We start from the raw sequence: 15,595 nt of genomic DNA, 5'->3' as shown, positions 1-15,595 counted from the left end.
ACGAAGAAATGCTAGCGGAAGCAGTGATGACAAGCTTCTTTTCCGCCACCACCAGCGGAAATTCCTCCGGACCTTAATGGATTTATGAAGTTTGTAAGAGATACCATGTAAATTAATATATAACTTGTATTTTGGCACATCTTGATTAGTTTCTTTTTCTTCTCAACGGTGGTATTAGAACCTTGTTATGCTCATTTCATAGGGGGAGGAAGACTAAGAAAGATATTGTCATGTTTTGTTAATGCTATAATAAAATTATAACGCATTGCCTTAGATATTTTTATTACTATTTTTTTTCCTAACTTCTATAAAATTTAAAAATAAAATAAAAAGTATCCGTTGGGTCCACTTAGGTTCACTTGGGCCCGAGACCGGCCCACTTAGCCTGGGACCATTAATTCGTGGTCTCGGTCCCGAGCTGGTTCTTACAAAAAGCCTGTGAAGCCCGTGACCACTTAGGACCGGCCCACAAAACCCGTTTAGGATCGGACCCGGTCAACTTGCCAGCCTTACCCTATCGTTAACAAATTTAATCACTCATGCATCCTTGATGCCTTTTTCTTTTCTTTTATAGATTTGAACCAATCCAAAATTAGGTACACAAATAAAACAAGAGAACGACGTAAATCAAAATATTTGGATAAGATCAAATACTTCACTTGAAACAGATATACAATGGAATCAAAAGGTCTGGATAATTAATTATGTCCATTAAGTATCGCTATTGCCCATAATCATGGACAATTTCTTTTGTAAATCGTGTCAAAGTATATTTGAACTTCTTTTGTTTACCTAATTATTACTAGTACTATCATCGCCCCCGCCCACTTATGTTTTTCTTACATAAATTCTTGGTGCAACCTTAGCACATATGCTTTTTGTTATCAAAGATAATAAATCACATATTTTTCCCTTTGATGGCAGAACGTATATGGAATTTATTTTTAAAATTGAGCTATTTCAAATGAAATAAATATGTACAATTTCTTTTTCGAAAGCAAATACAGCATAAAAATAATTTACTTGTTGCTCCAAACCTCACAAAATTCCGGCTAACATGCAACCTAGTGCACAAAACTAACTATATCATATGATATGTCAATTGGTCGTGCAAGGTTGCTTTGGAATGCCTAAGCGTATAATTCAACGTAATCATAAAGTGGATTATTTCTTTGGTGGATTTTGTTAATGGGAGCTAACAACGATAAATTTAAAAAAATTAAATACGTGGTTCGTTGTTTCGGAGATTAATAAAATGTTGCACCAAGAGAGTGCTTGCTCTATAGAGAGGTTACAAGACTGATATTTTCTAGGAGATTGTGGGTTGCTAATAGGGTTGATTGTATGGCGAAGGGATAGACTATTGTTCATTAGGTCGTTTTTAATGGGTCATCTTCATAAATTTGGGCGACGAGCTTCGAATCGCCTAAACTTTTTGGGTCCATCAGAAACGACTTTATGAATAATAGTCAACATTTCGCCATAATCGTTTCTCGGTTTTTAGCGTTTTAGGACTATAAAACAAGAATTCAAGAAGATTTTCAATTTTTCGTGTGCTAATGTCTACACTACCTTTATAAATTCGGGCGACGAATTTCGAATCGCCTATAGGTTGTGGTTGAGTGGTCTTCGTGTTTACGGCAGGGGTTCGTGTTCGCATAGAGATGAGCCAGCTGGGGGATTGACTAGGGCTTAGCCTTCGCGTTCGCGTTGGCCAATGTAGTTTATTTATTGCATTCCCAGGGTGGGGACAGTCTCGAAGGGTTGTTTGAGGAAATGTATTTTTATGCTTCGGAACACGAGGCAGTGGTTGCGATTGCGAAGTATATCACTGGGTAGACCTTTAAGTGATATAACTTCGGGATTTTACCCATTTTCTCATTTTTTGAACCCTAGACTTAGAGAGGTGGAGATTTTTGGGAGCACTTTCACTACTACATTGGAGGTAAGAAATTTTCACTTGGATTTGATTTTGTAACTTTAATCCTCATGTATTTCTACGCCTAAAACTTAAAATTTTAAACGAAAATTTTGGTTTTTTATCTACAACTTAATATAGTGAAAATTGAGGATTTGGGGGTCGATTTAGACTCAATTTTAGAATCTAATCTTATATTTGGACATGTGAGGTTATGGTAGTCGGGACCTATCCCTTGACTCGGGTTTTGACCGGGTAGTCCTGAGTTGTTTCCTACGGCTTTGTACGTTTGACATTATTGGGTTATTTTTGGCTAGATTTGAACCGGTCGGAGGTGGTTACTAAAGGAAAGGCGATTTTGGATGGTTGATTTGACCCGCTTGAGATAAGTATCTTGCCTAATCTTGTGTAAGAGAATAACCCTTAGACTTGGACTTTATTTGTCTCATTGTAGTGTTTGTGATTAAAGTTTGCTAACAGTAAAGGTAAATTTGGCCAATAGTATAACAATAAGAATAAACATGACTGAATAAATATAATGGATATTAAACGTGAATAATGTATGAAAATAGAAGGGTAAATTTGCCCTTTTTCTTTAATTAATCAAGTTAATATATTTCGCACGTCAAATATTTAAAGCTAAAGAAAGGAAATGGCGAAATTGCTTCATGACCACTTAAATTTGTAGGGCTTTTGAAAGCCGATACACGAACTTTGGATTTTCCCATTTGAACACTAGAACTTATGATTCCCTTAACTAATAAATTGTGACGACCCGACCGATCGTTTTAAGAATTAATGCCCGATCCTCTATTAACTGCTTACCCCGAGTCTATTTTCGCTATTTTGATTGCCGGGATGTTCGGTTTTAAGTTTTAGAGAGTTTTGGGACACTTAGTCCCTAAATGAGAGTTTAAGTATTAGAAAGTTGACCGTAGTCGGAATAGATGGAGACGCCCTCGAAACGGAAATTCGATGGTTCTGTTAGCTCCGTTGGGTGATTTCGGGGTTAGGAGCGTGTTCTAATTGTGTTTTGGAGGTCCGTAGCTAATTTGGGCTTGAAATGCCGAAAGTTGAATTTTGGAAGTTTCCGATTCGATGGTGAGATTTTGATCCGAGGGCCGAAATAGAATTCCGAGAGTTGCAATAGTTCCGTTGTGTCATTTGGGATGTGTGTGTAAAATTTCAGGTCATTCGGACGTGTTTTGGTTGGATTTTTGATCGAAAGCGGAATTCGAAAGATTTTAGAAACTTAGGCTTGAATCCGATGTGTTTTTGTGTTGTTTGAGGTGTTTTAAAGATTTGTACAAGTTTGAATAAGGTTTTAGGAAATGTTGATGCCTTTGGTTGAGGTCCCGGGGACCTCGGGATGAATTCGGATGGTTAACGGAGGAAATTTTGGAGTTGAAGTTGCTGCAGCAGCTGGTCTTCTGGTATTTTCGCATCTGCGGTTTGGGGACCGCAGATGCGATGCCGGAGAAGCGACTAAAGGGTCGCAGAAGTGGCTTTGTGTCAATACCTCATGAACCGCAGATGCGGTGAAGGGCTCGCAGAAGCGGAACCACTCCTACGGTTAGAGGTCCGCAGATGCAGAAGCTGGCATTTTAATGAAAGTCGTAAATGCGATGTTGTGTCTGCAGAAGCAGCACCGCAAATGCGGTCCCAGGGCCGCAAATGCGAAAATCGCTGGGCAGAACATATAAATAGTTGCCTTCGCGAATTTGAGGGATTCTTTCACCATTTTCATCCGGGTTTAAAGCTTTTGAGATAGATTTTTGAGGTAAACAAAGGGGAATCACTTGGAGGTAACGTCCTTGACTTCATAACTCATTTTTATGTGATTAAAGATCTAATTAGTGGTGAGAAATATGGGAAAAAATGGGTAATTAGGGCTTGAGTTTAAGAGACCTTTAATTAAGGATTTGAGGAGCCATTTGGACTCCGATTTCAGTGTTCTTGTTATGTATAGACTCGTGAGAGTACGAGGTTTCTGAAAATATAAATTTCACCCGATTTCGAGACGTGGGACCGAGGGGCATTTTGGTCATTTTACATAATTTCGCGTATTAGCTTAGAATTTAATTGTAGAATCAGTTACTTGAAGTGTTATTTATATCATGCAATTGAATTGAATAGATTTGGACCATTTGGAGCCGAGTACTCATGGCAAAGACGTGGTGTTGGGTTGATTTTGAGCCGGTTCGAGGTAAGTGGCTTGTTTAACATTGTGTGGGGGACTTTCCCCGTAGGATTGGTATATTTGGTAATTGAAATGCCTTGTACGTGAGGTGGTGAGTGCGTACTTGTGCTAATTGTTAGAAATCCGATTTTCTTTAAGTACTTACTAGTATGTTTCATTTCCTGTTTCTATTACTTGCACTATTAAGCCTGTTGTTAGCTTAGGAAAGCATGTCTAAGTGAATTAATTGTTTCATTTGATTTAACCTTCCTTACTTGAATTATGTGCAGCATGCTAGGCTAGAATCATTTATTGCCTTAATATGAATTTTGCTATTTCTGTTTATCTTCCTGCTGCTGTTGCTGTGTATTTATTTTGGGACTACGGATGTGGGATTCCGGTAGCTCCCCCTTGTATGTTTACTTTGGAACTACGTGTTAGATTTTTGGTAGATCCCCCTGCACAGTTATATGAAACTACGGGAATGCACCCGGTAAATTCCCCCAGTACTGAGTATTTATATTTGGGACTACGGAACGGGATTCCGGTAGATCCCCGCCCACTATGAGTTGGACTACGGGACGGGATCCCGGGAGATCCTTCGGACATATATATGATGGACTACGGGATGGTATCCCGGGAGATTCACTAGATATGTAAAGATGGGACTATAGGACGGTATCCTGGGAGATCCCCGATTGTTACTGTTGGTGCTGAGCTGTATTTCTTTTCCATGTTTACCGTGTTCTGTATAATTGTTGTTGTTCTGTATATCCTGTGTTATTTTACTGCCGTACTTATTTATACTTTTCTGTCCTATATTGTTGATCTTTATATTTGTTTAACCTCAGTAGGGCCCTGGACCTTCCTCATCACTACCCAACCGAGGTTAGGCTTGACACTTATTGAGTACCGCTGTGGTGTACTCATGCCTCTTCTGCGCATATTTTTTATGTGTAGATCCAGGTACTTCTACTCAAGCCTACCATCCTTGAGGGAGGCGACTACTTAAAGACTTCGAGGTACATCTGCCGCGTCCGCAGACCGAGGAGTTCCTTTCTATTCCTGCCTTTTAGTATTTAGCCCTTCTGTGCTTTCTGTTTTTATTAGACAAATTCCGGAGTTAGAGCTATACAGTATTTCCTTTTTCTTAGCTTGTGATTTGTAGGTTTTCGGGTCTTGGATTTATGTTTTGGTATTAAGAGTTAAACATGGTGTATGCCGAGCGGCACATTTAAACACTGTTACTGCTTTATTTCTGTTTTAAATTATTTATTTCCGCAAATTTGGTTTTTCTTCCGCAAATTAGGCTTACCTAGTCGTAGAGACTAGGTGCCGTAACGATGGTTCATGGAGGGCGAACCAGGGTCGTGACATAAACATATTTGACCCTTGAGCCTATGCACGTGTATTACACATACACAGACGTGTCCATCCAGTTAGCAAATGATCAATGCAAAAGTAAGACCCCACCCAACTAATGACATGTGTAATTTTTAAATAAAAATAAATACAATAAGAATGAAAAAACTTAAACCCTTCCAGCTTCCTCTTCCCCGTTCCTTCCCATCATCCCTCCCCTACACATCTGCAACTCATTCGTCTACTTCCATATCAACACTCCCTTCCTAGGTTCTTCTTCGTCCTCTCCTCTCTCTCCAAATTTTTCTTATTTTTTGCTAGTTAGGTAGATTGTCAGAGAAATTTTTCGATCAGTACTGTCGCAGAATTGATTTTCTTTAAAGTTGTGATAATTAATTCGTTGTAGTGGTCAATTGGTGTGACCTCCTCAGCGGCAGGAATCGATTGGCATTACTCTTGGGCGATTTGGACCACTGGAACACCATCTCCGACCAACTGGATCCCGCCGGAGAGTTAGAGGTCATCAGAAGTGCCGTTTCCTACAGTGAAATCTCCTGATTTTTAGTGGAGAGGTAGTTCTTGGTGTGGAGAACAATTTCTATGGCTTGGAATTGCAAGATTGAATGGTTAAAAATTGAAGAATAGTCAGACTCGATGAATTGAAATAGCTTTTCTCTAAATTTGACCCGATGAATTTTTTTATTTTTTAAAATTAATTATTTATCTTTTTTTTTTAATTATTTATCATATTCACGCGCTTAATACCGGTGATTAACGCGCAATTGATTATATCAGCTATAATATTACCACCTACGCATAATTAACGGTCAAAAATATTTATTATTAGATATTTTTTCAAGTAAAAGTGTTCAAATGAAAAAATCTAAAGTTCGTGTTTCAGCTCTACAAGTTATGCATTAGTTTTGGGGATTGTGGTGACAAGGAAGAAACCTCGTCTGAAAGCCTACACGTAGAAAGTTGCTTGCATCGTGTGTGTGTGGTTTGTCTGCATGTCACTTTTGGTTGTCTTTTTATTCCTCTTTTCTGCTAATACATAGTATATCACTTTCCACTGCTCATTTATTTCTGCAAAGTTTCAGCCTTTGCCTCTCCCTTAAGTTTCTCAAACTCTCCCTCCTCTCTGTTTATGTGAGTTTTGGCTTTGTAGTTTTGCTAGACAAGGTATGTATTCATTTCTTCTTTGTCTATGGAAAACCTCCTCTATCTTCTTTTCTTTTACTAAAACATCTCTCGGACAAATTGGATGTGGTTTACTAAAGAGTTTCACCTAAATTGAAACAGAGAAAATAATTACAAGTGTCTTGTCTAGGGCTAGTCTTGACTTAATGTTTTTTTCTTATGTGATTAAGAGATATGGAGAGAAATAGAGTAATTGTCCGTAAGCACATGAACTGTGTAAAGTAAACATGTTAATGATTTTAGTACTTCCTTTTTCCCAAGTTATGTGGTACCATCTGGATTTCAAGGTCAAACTTATTAGTATTTTATATATGGATTCAGACAATTTTTTCAGTTTTTTGAAATAAAATATACATATTTAAAAACTACTTACTACTACAAGTCACAATAATTAATAATTTAAAATATTTAAAAGACATTAAAATTTATGATCAAAGAAAAACTTTAAGTGACTCAGTTCAAAATCCTAATGGTGTCACATAAATTAGATTTGTTCAAAATGGTACTAATTAGAAGATCTCTCTCAATTAACAGTGTTCCTATCTTCAATAGGAAGGGATGCTTTGATATAATTGGTAAAGTGTGACAAGGAGGTCATGGGTTCGAGCCGTGAAAATAGTCTCCTCCAGAAATGGAGGAAAATGCCGCATACAATAGACCTTTGTGGTCTAGCCCTTCTCCGGACCCATCATAGCGGGAGCTTAGTACACCGGACTGCTCCCATCTTCAATAAAAAAAACAATAATACTAATTAATAGCACTTGTTTCTTGAAAAATTATGTTTTCGTGTCAATGCAGGAGTAGAGGAATCGCACCACTACTTGTAAAGAGAGAGAAGCAGAAATTGCAATAACAGAGAAGAAGATGCATGTTATAGTGATATCGTTGCCTTTGGTTATATTGGTATTGATCGTAGCTATTGCTTGTTTCCTGTTTGGAAGATCTCGGGGTCGCTGGTGAATGGAGCCAGTCTGGCGGAAGAGGGTCGTGATCGTCGAAAAATTACATTATGTATATATATAAGATTAAAAAAAATGTAAATGTAGTTAGCTATTAATTCTCTTAATTTTCTGAATCTGCTTGGTAAAAATCCTACATACCACCACTGCTCAGCAGTCGCCCCTCTTCTCCTCCTAAAAGACAGAATACAGATATAGAGAGGATAAATGAATCTAGAGGTTTCTATGTGGTTGTAGCCTGTTTCTTGGTAGTGTATTTATAAGAATGAAACTACTTTATTAGTATATTATTGTGGTGTCTTGTGTAATGCACATAATGTACTTTCTTTGAACATAAGGTGTATTAAATTAATTTACTCGAGGATTTTGCGGTACTTTGTATTATAAGAGCTAAAAGTTTATGTGCGGTATTTCATCACATGACCCAAGGGCAAGCCTATGCTAAATAGCAATCTCCGTTTCAATTTATCTGAACATATTTGATTGGAGTTCATTACTCAAATGGTCATCCAACTATCTCAAATTATCTCCTAAAGTCACTTTATTTTCGTTTGTAACAATAAAGTTACTGAACTATGCCTGGTGAACTCAGAAGGTCACTCAACTAAATTTTTCAAATTTTGGATTGTCAATACCTATTTTACCCTCTAAATTATAAATATTTATCTTCTTTTTATTTTTTTAAACTTTTTAATATTATAATTTTCCTTTTTAATTTATATTATGGACTTACCTATAGAATAAATAAATATTATTTATAAATTAAAAAATAGAAAGTATTTAAGCATATATAATGCTGGAATAATAATATAATGAGTATAGTAAAACAATTAGAATAATTTGTTTGTAATAATAATTTTAATATTAACAACAAAAATTCAAAATTTATTTACACAATTCAAGTGAAAGAAAATAAAGGTTGTAAAATATATATTCCACGTACTTAATATAAAAATAATTATTTAAATAAAGGTATCTTTATAATATACATTCTATATTCTTGAAAATTATGCCCAATTATATTATTGTGTTTCTACCAACTTTTCGACGACATAAAGTTATATCATCGGAAAGCAGGGGGCTATCCGTATAGGGTAAAATATGCTATGTTAAGTCGTGCATGGAATATATATAATATAATTGAGCATAATTTTCAAGAATATATAGTGTATATTATAAAAATACTTTTATCTAAATAATTATTTTTATATTACGTGCACGGAATATATATTTTACAACCTTTATTTTCTCTCATTCTGAATTGCGTAAATAAATTTTTGAATTTTTGTTGTTAATACTAAAATTATTATTACGAATAAATTATTTTAATTAATTCTTTTATTATGCTCATTATTTTGTTATTCCAACATTATAGATGCTTAAATACTTTTTTTAATTTATAAATAATATTTATTTATTCTATAGGTAAGTCCATAATATAAATTAAAAAGGGAAAATCATAATATTAAAAAGTTTTAAAAAAATAAAAGAAGATAAATATTTATAATTTAGAGGGTAAAATAGGTATTTCGCAATCCAAAATTTGAAAAATCTAGTTGAGTGACCTTCTTAGTGCAATAGGCATAGTTCAGTGATTTTGTCGTTATAAACGAAAGTAAAGTAACTTTAGGAGATATTTGAGATAGTTGAATGACCATTTGAGTAATTGACTCTATTTGACTGGATACAAAGTTTAAGAAAAAAGAGAAATTTTTTCAACTTATAATATAAAATGAAGCAAATATATTTTGTGTGATTATAAATTATTGTATAAAGGTAAATTATCTAAATATGAAAGGAAGTCATTTTTTTTTTGTACGGTTTAAAAAGAAAATAAGTTCATATTATTAAAACGGAGGGAGTATGAGGTAGTAAGGATAATTTCAAATCTGTATTCCATATGCTTAAGTAAGCATTTAAGCTAAGCGACTGGGGCAGTTCTCATTTATCGGAATATCCTTGCAGTTGCTTATAGAAGATTTGATTGATATGAAAAAATGTTGAAAAGGTGACCTATGAAAAAATGTTGTACTAAAAATAAAACACTATCTTCCTTTCTGTTTATGTATTTTATTGGGCGTTTGGACATAAGAATTGTAAAATTCAAAAAAAAAAGTGATTTTTTTTCCACGTGAAAATGGTATTTGAAAATTAGAGTTGTATTTGGATATAAATATAATTTTGGGTTGTTTTTGAAGATTTGTGAGTCATCTGAGTGAAAATTTTGAAAAAAGAGCTTTTTGGAATTTTTCAAAATTTCAAAAAATTCCAAAATTCATCTTCAAGTGAAAATTGGAAATTTTATGACCAAACGCTAATTTTGAGAAAAGTGAAAAATTCTTATGTCCAAACGGACTCTTAATTTGACTGAGAATAGAGTTTAAGAAAAAAAAATAAAAAGCTTTTTAAATTTTGTGGTCTTAAAGTAAAAATATGTATAATGTACTAAAATATCTTTAAATTAAATTTTGTGATCTTAAATATATCACGTGGAATATTAGAGTTAAAGTGTAACTAAATATATAAAAAGACATTCTTTTTAAACTAAACTAAAGAAAAATAAGACACATAAGTTGAAATCCAGAAAGTATTTGACTACGTAGTGTTCGACCGAAAGCATTTAACTTTTGGTTGAACTAATTAAATAAAAAAGTTTTGGGTAAATCCCGGCCAAGGTAATTTACCCTAAATTTAAGATAGAAGATATGAGTAAGCAAATAAAGCAAACATAAGATTTAAGTGTAATATTGAGTAAATCCTATTGTATAAGAAGATGATGGCGATTTTCATAACATTAAATAATAATGAAGAATACATGGATGAAAAAGGGTCACCAATCTTTAACAAGGTAGAACCCTATACATTTGATGTGATGAGACTAACTATGTATATTGAAGATTTAAGCTTCCTTGCTTGTTTCTCCTTTGTGGGGAGAGAGAGAGATGAAGATCCCCCTCCTCTCGGAGAACATGTGTTTGTCTCTCTTTGTTTCAAAACCCCACCTTTCTTCTTCTTCTCACTTAGTTTATATACTAGGTCTTCTCCTTTACCCAATAGTTATTAACCATAATACTTAAATCGTTTGACTATATTACGGGTTGACCCCTTGAAATGTCGTAATATACAATTCTGAATTCATGACCTCGGTCGTGGCCGAGGTGCGTATCGTTACAGCGTGGTATGGATACGACAGTTCCAAGTAACTTTTCGCCGTCCCTTCTCACGCCGATTTTTGTCTGGTCAGATTTTGACCCATACACGTAGTCTTTGCATTTTTACAGTTTTACTTGGTGTTTGATTTTTCTTTTTGCGTGTAAAACTTAAGTCATCTGAAGTTAAAGAAAAAATTGATCAATTATTTAGCCTTTTAAGAAAGGAATTTTTTCCTTCCTATACAATATTTGAAACTTATTTATTAAAATTATCCTAATTTTGTATATTATCCGCCTTAAATAATGATTACTTACAAATTGTATACAATTAATTATTAGTGCCTTAAATTAGGGGATTTAGTTACATCCTTTTCCTTTTTTTCTCCTCTCCTCTTTCCTCACTGCCGTCTCTCTCATCAATTTTTCTTTCTTTCTTCATCACTCTCTCTCACCGTCTTTCTCTATCAATAAGGTAAGCCTAAAAGTTGTCTTCTGTCATTCAACCTATTGAAATAACTTCCAGTTTGTCACTGGTTTGCCTTTTTCTCTTTTACATTGCTACCCACTAAGTATGGAACTTTAACAGTGCAAGAATGTTATTGAATTCAAACTTGTGACACTTCGGTTTGTATTGTGCTCTCTTGAAAATCGGATTATCCTGCAATTTGATAGTCCTTTTCAAGATATAAATTCAGCACCTAGTAAGAAGGATATAGGAATTGAAAATTCGAACGTTGATCTATCATAAAGCTTTGAATTTGAATTTGGATTTTCAAAAACCATTATTTGTTTGGATTGGGTTGCAAACAATTAGGAATATTATTTGGAGTTTATATCCCAATTTTAAGGGTGTTTGGTGAAGATTAGACTTGTTTTGGGCTGAATTTCAGATTGAAACTCGAAGAAGAAGAACACATGACATACAATATATCTACGAAATTGTAATAAAGTTACTGTATAATTGTATGTAAAATGTATTTTGTTGTAGTTATATATATATTTTTTATTTGAATGTTGTATGAAAATTAAAAAATAGTTGTATAATATATAAATCATTGTATAAAATTTATATTTAAGTTATCGATACTATCTTTTACATAAAGTTGTTGATATGTATAATACGCAAACCCAAAACCGAAATGCTTAGAGAGTAGCCTAGACTATCTCACGTCAAGTAAAGGAAAGAAGAAACAAAATGATCATGTATAAAAACAACAGAATATAAGGAAAGAATAAAAAAGGACAAAATAAAAGCTGTCATATACTCGTATTGAAAGCCTTCATATTGAAACACCTCATCAACCTTATCATCCTCGAATCTTTCTACATAAACTCCCTAACACAGCAAAAACCTAAAAGGGAAGTCAGAAACTGTTCAGTTTTTTGTTTCAGTACTAGGTGATTGATCAGTTTGATTTCTTGACAAAACGAGGTACGTTTCTCTTTACTTTAATTTCCTTTTGTCCGCAGCGTGGTTGAATTTCTGTCGTTTTTGTTAGTTTAATTTGAATCAACCTTCATTTGGCTTATATCAAATTAGGGAATCATTGCTTCAAAACCATAATTAAAGAGTCCGTGAAGTTAGGTGGCTATAGTTTAAGCAATGTTTTAAAAGGCGGGACATGAGACGAGGCGTTTTACCTCTAATGAGGCAAGCCGTAAGCCCTGAGACATGGGGCATAAGTCCCATGGATCTTTAAAATTTATAATTTCAAGAATTTTAAAATAGTATAAAATAAAAAATAATTATAAAGATTTCATTAAAATCACAAAATTATAACAAATGGTATATTTAAAATATTTATAAAGTATAATTCAACTATGAATAATACGAAAAGTATGACATATATCATAATATGCAAATTAGTTACAACGTCATTACAACTCAAACATCAAAAGTAATGTATTCGATACGAATTTTTATATGTATCTCTTAAGGAGTAATGAATCTTGTAAGAATTTTGATATTATAATTTGATATTTTTCTTAAAATACTCCTTTTATTTAATATGCTTTCTATTTGAAAGAGAATTTATATAAAAATATATTTCACAATTTCAATATGATTCTCTAGCATCATTTATTTTTAAGTTTCAACAAGTTAATAAAGTGACACATAATTCACCATACAATACCATGATAACTAATTACTGTAAATAGTTACTAGCTAATACTGAGCTATTAAATTAATAAGTATTGTATCTTGTAAACGTGAAAAATAAATATTTTAAAAGATAATTATAAAAAAATTATAGACTATTATATAGTAAAGACATAACAAAAGATAATAAATAAATACTTTTTAACTGAAAGATTTATTTAAAATTAACTATCATAGCAGTCTTAGTGGATAATGTGCAATAATTTTTATTTTAATTATGACATAAAATACTCTCAACTTAATGATTTATGATTAAGAAAAAAATAATTTTGAATAGTCAACGATTTATTAAGAAAATTTGAGGATTACAAGGTTAGTTACATACAATTGCATAAAGTTCTATTAGGCGAGCTCAGTACGCTGGGCGTTGGGCGTGTACGGGGAGTAAGCCCCGATGACCGAGGCGTAAGTTTCACGGAACTAAGCTCCACACATAAGCCCAGGGGCGTTTTATGAGTGCTCCACCTCGGGGCGAGTCCCAATTCTGCCTTTTAAAACAGAGGGTTTAAGCTAGCGTTTGGTTATAGATTTTCAAATTTGTTTTGAAAAATCTGATTTGGGTGAAGTTTGGTTTGAAGATGAAAAAGTGTTTGGACATTAGTTTTCAAAATATATTTCACTTTTTTTTGGACAACATGAAACGTGACTTATATCCACAAGTTCTAAACACTATCACACATACCCAACAGTAAATTCATTAATAACATTCATTATGTTATCGCAAACCATAGTCCTGAACATAAATAAATTTAGTACAAAATTATCATTTTTATAATGAACTACATAATACACTATCAGATGACCAAAAAGACGAAACAACATTTTTTCAACAATAATAAATGGTGGGGTCTTTTATAAAATGCAAAAGTTTGGGGCAATTTAAAAAAAAATGTAATAGCAATATTTTGGGCCAAAATCAACTCTTGAGCTGGTTTTGGGATTTGGGTTTTGAGTTTTGGGAATTTGCCAAAATATGAATAAAATTTATGAACAAATATGTATTTCCCAAAAAAAAAAACAAATATATTTTGGCAAAATCTATGGTTAAATGGGTCCTAAATATTTTATTACATTCTGTTCACTCAACATGGCTTCTTCATTTATGTTTTTTCAAACCTGTTAAAAATATGTTTTTTTTGGGAGATTAATCTCTTTACCTTCGTAAAATATGAGTAAGATCTGTGTACACTTGTAAAAATACACCGAGTATATTGTTGTATTCTGTTCACATGTAAATTAATGGTTCAAGCTGCGTTGAGCTTTAGATCTACCCATAATTATACCTTGATTTTGCTCTTGAATAGTAGCGAATTTAGGATTTAGAAAAATCTAGTGACTTCTGTTCTTTTTATATGTGTCGTCTTTTTCATCACAAACATTTATATATGTGTCTTTGTTTTCTGTAAAAATATATACCTATTTTTTCATTTAGGAGCCATTTGAAATGAAAGTCTCATGCACAATTTTGAATGAGGGAAAGTGAGCTATCCACTTTTTTCTTTCTGTTACTTTGAAAGTTGCTGCTTCAGTTTTAGCCACTCGAATTTTCGATATTCCTTTTTATTTCTCATCAAATGAATGGTGTCTTCTTCGGGAAATCCTAGCTATTCTTATCATGATATTAGAAAATCTTATTGCTATTACTCAAACAAACATGAAACATATGCTTGCTTGCATATTCGTCAAGTACAAGCTCTAGGTCCCGACCATGCGAGGGAATCCATCTGTTGGGCTAGCTGGACATCAGTTATAGTTGGGCTTTAGGTAGTGCGGACTAGCCACTTTTTATGTCAAAAATATACACAAATAACCTTGAAGGTTTTGACTTTTGGGGCAGGAATATTGGGCAAAACTTCTAAGTTTAACATTAGCAAATTTTTTACTTTTGACCCCATTGGACATGTGACATTCTGCATAAATTTTTACCATATAGATTGGTAACTTGAAGTAGATTGTTAGTTATTAGAATATATTGGTAAAAGTTTATGTTGTTACGCCTGTTAGTGTATAACGTGAGTTTAGGAGTAGTTATATATTTAGTTATATTTTAATATGTTTGCGGAATTATTTTGGCAGGAAAAGAGAGCATTTTAGGTTGAAGAAAAACTTGAATCAATGGGTTACGTGATTGTGATATCACTGCCATTGATCCTGTTCTTCCTCATCACGGCCCTTGCTTGTTACCTTTTTGGTAGATCGCGAGGCCGCCACGCTTCCTCACTACTATGGACCACCACCACCAGCACCTCCTCCCGGAGTCCTTTCTCCGCCACCAGAAAAATAGCATTCTTGTGTACTTTTTTTGCTTCTCATTGTATATGTCATGTTGTTAAAATTTGAGCAAGTTGGTAGTTTGTTAATTGTATGAGACCAAATAATTATACGAGACTTGAAGACATCATACGTTACTATTAACGATACACACACATTTCAACGATTCTTTTGCATTGTGAATATGTGTTGCTCTGACATAATTAGATTATGTTAGTATTCTTTTCAAAGGTTTCTAAGTCGAATATGTTCTCTTTGAATTCTGTTGTTTCTTAGTTTCTTTGTTAACTGCGACTATAAACCGCATTCTGTAAATGCGATTTATAAATAGCATTTTCTTAATGCGACTTATAAATAGCATTTTCTTAATGCGACTTATAAGTCCCAAGTTTT

At 33.5% G+C, this 15,595-nt stretch overlaps 2 long non-coding RNA genes across 2 annotated transcripts; both read left to right on the top strand.

Moving 5' to 3' along the window:
• The first annotated feature begins 6,453 nt into the window (after positions 1-6,453).
• Positions 6,454-7,905, top strand: LOC107769294 (uncharacterized). The gene is made up of 2 exons (XR_001644359.2): positions 6,454-6,641; positions 7,458-7,905. It is a non-coding gene; the product is annotated as an uncharacterized LOC107769294 (long non-coding RNA).
• Positions 7,906-12,064: 4,159 nt separating this feature from the next.
• On the top strand, positions 12,065-15,368 carry LOC107769295 (uncharacterized). Its single transcript, XR_001644360.2, has 2 exons — positions 12,065-12,202; positions 15,008-15,368. It is a non-coding gene; the product is annotated as an uncharacterized LOC107769295 (long non-coding RNA).
• The last annotated feature ends 227 nt before the right edge of the window (positions 15,369-15,595 follow it).

The sequence above is a fragment of the Nicotiana tabacum genome, chromosome 10 (assembly GCF_000715075.1).
Source record: "Nicotiana tabacum cultivar K326 chromosome 10, ASM71507v2, whole genome shotgun sequence".
Lineage (NCBI taxonomy): Eukaryota > Viridiplantae > Streptophyta > Magnoliopsida > Solanales > Solanaceae > Nicotiana > Nicotiana tabacum.
This window is presented reverse-complemented; position numbering and strand designations above follow the sequence as displayed.